The sequence below is a fragment of the Palaemon carinicauda genome, chromosome 42 (assembly GCF_036898095.1).
Source record: "Palaemon carinicauda isolate YSFRI2023 chromosome 42, ASM3689809v2, whole genome shotgun sequence".
Taxonomy (NCBI): Eukaryota; Metazoa; Arthropoda; class Malacostraca; order Decapoda; family Palaemonidae; genus Palaemon; species Palaemon carinicauda.
In genome coordinates this window covers 1,892,486-1,895,129 of record NC_090766.1, presented here as the reverse complement: position 1 = coordinate 1,895,129, position 2,644 = coordinate 1,892,486, and positions in this window count along the sequence as shown.

The following is a 2,644-nucleotide window of genomic DNA, read 5'->3' as shown; positions in this document are numbered from 1 at the left end:
AATGAAGAGAGAGAGAGAGAGAGAGAGAGAGAGAGAGAGAGAGAGAGAGAGACCTGTTATGTTAATATATGTTAAATTTAACAACCATATCCTTAACTTCCATGTGACACTAACTAAAGTATAAGTTAAGAGATCTTAACTTGTAATGATTCTACCCAACAGCTTCAACATCTGTTGAATCAGTAGAAATTCAAAATGTTTTATTTTCCCCTGTTTCCTTTCCTCACTGGGCTATTTTCTCTGTTCGAGACCCTGGGCTTATAGCACCTTGCTTTTTCAACATGTTGCATAAGATTTTTCATAACTCTGACCATCCTTTACATTCAGATCTCCCTGGACAATTCCATCCTGTTCGTAATACTAGGCAGGCAGTTAATTCTAATAGCCAGACCTTCTCCATCATGAAGCTCAATACTACACAGTATTCTAGAAGTTTTATTCCAGCTGTTACCAAGTTGTGGAATGATCTTCCTAATTGGGTAGTTGAATCAGTAGATCTTCAAAAGTTCAAAGTTGCAGCAAATGTTTTCATGTTGACCAGGCTGACATGAGTTTTTATTTTTTATATATATGACATATCTGTTTTTGACGTTGTTAAGAGTTTATATAGGACATATCTGTTTTGACGTTGTTACTGTTTTCAGAATGATATATTGTTAATTTATTCTCATCATTTATTTATTTCCTTATATCCTTTCCTCACTGGGCTATTTTTCCCTATTGGAGCCCTTGGGCTTATAGCATCTTGCTTTTCCAATTGGGGTTGTAACTTGGCTAGTAATAATAATAATAATAATAATAATAATAATAATAATAATAATAATGATGATAATAAAAAATCCAAAAATATAAAAATCATAATAGGAATTTTGCAATTTGACCAATTTTGAATAAAAATTGTAAACCACAAATATCTTAAAATTTATTTTAGACTCTGTAATTATTTCTTAATTAAAATGAGAAATTATCATAGATTAACAGCAAATAACAATATGACATTGCGAAATATTTTATGATGAAAGAATTTCACCTTAAAAATGTTACTGCATTACTCAATTAATATTTCTGACCTAATTAAGAAAAAGTTCAAATGTTTTTATGTTGAACAGGCTGACATAATTCCTTTTATAGCTTATGAAATATTTGTTTTAATGTTGTTAATGTTTTTAAGTATTTTATTTTAATTGTTGGTTACTTCTTATATCGTTTATTTATTTCCTTATTTCCATTCCTCACTGGACTATTTTTTCCATTTTGGAGCCCTTGGGTTTATAGCATCTTTCTTTTCCAATTAGGGTTGTAGCTTAGCAAGTAATAATAATAATAATAATAATAATAATAATAGTAATAATTTGTTTAAGAATTGAAATCTCATGATAGTTACACTGCTTAATAAAGATTCATTTTTGTATACAAACTTACGCTAAGAATAGAGTAAAATAAATATTTAAAGTCTTGAATAATCCCAATAAATATTCAAGTAAAGGTTTAAAGGCCCCTCTCCATCAAACTAGGACCAGGGAGGGCCAGGCAATGGCTGTTGATGACTCAGCAGGTAGACCTATAGGCTCCCCCCTACCTCCTTAACTCACAAGGATGGTGATGTTACAGGTTACAGACTCTAAAGGAACTATCGAGTTTGAACGGGACTCGAACCCTAGACTGGTGATCACCAGACAGTGCTTTATAGATCTTGAAAGAATCTACCCCAGCCACCCGTTGAGATACTACCGCTAGAGAGTTATTGGGTCCTTTGAAAAAATCTACCCCAGCCACCCGTTGAGATACTACTGTTAGAGAGTTATTGGGTTCTTTGAAAAAATCTACCCCAGCCACCCGTTGAGATACTACCGCTGGAGAGTTATTGGGTCCTTTTAAAAAAATCTACCCCAGCCACCCGTTAAGATACTACCGCTAGAGTTATTGGGTCCCTTTGAAATTATGGGGTCCTTTGACTGGCGAGGTGTTACTACATTGGATCCCTTTATGGTCACGGCTCATTTTTCTTTGCCTACACATACACCGAATAATATGGCGTATTCTTTCCACAATTTTACCTTTCATTTCACACCTGACAACACTTATATATCAGAAGAATTCCTCTCACTCAAGGGGTTAACCACTGCACGGTAATTGTTCAGTGGCTACTTTCCACTTGGTAAGGGTAGAAGATAGACTTTAGCTATGGTAAGCAGCTCTTCTAGGAGAAGGACACTCCAAAATCAAACCGTTGTTCTCTTGTCTTGGGTAGTGCCATAGCCTCTGTACCATGGCCCTCAGCAGTCTTTGATTAGAGTTCTCTTTCTTGAGGGTACATTGAGGCACGTTGTTCTATCTTATTTCTCTTCCTCTTGTTTGCTTTGATGTTTCAAATCAAACCGTTGTTCCCTAGTCATGGGTAGTGCCATAGCCTCTGTATCATGGTCTTCCACTTCCTTGGGTTAGTTCTCTTGCTTGAGAGTACACCCAGGCACCTTATGCTATGTTTCCTTGTTTCCTTTCCTCACTGGGCTATTTTCTATGATGGAGCCTTTGGGCTTGTAGAATCCTGCTTTTCCAGCTAGCAATGTAGCTTAACTAGTAAGGAAAAATGTCACGATATTTGGCTAATAACGTTGTTATTTATACTGGCCTGTTGTGGTGA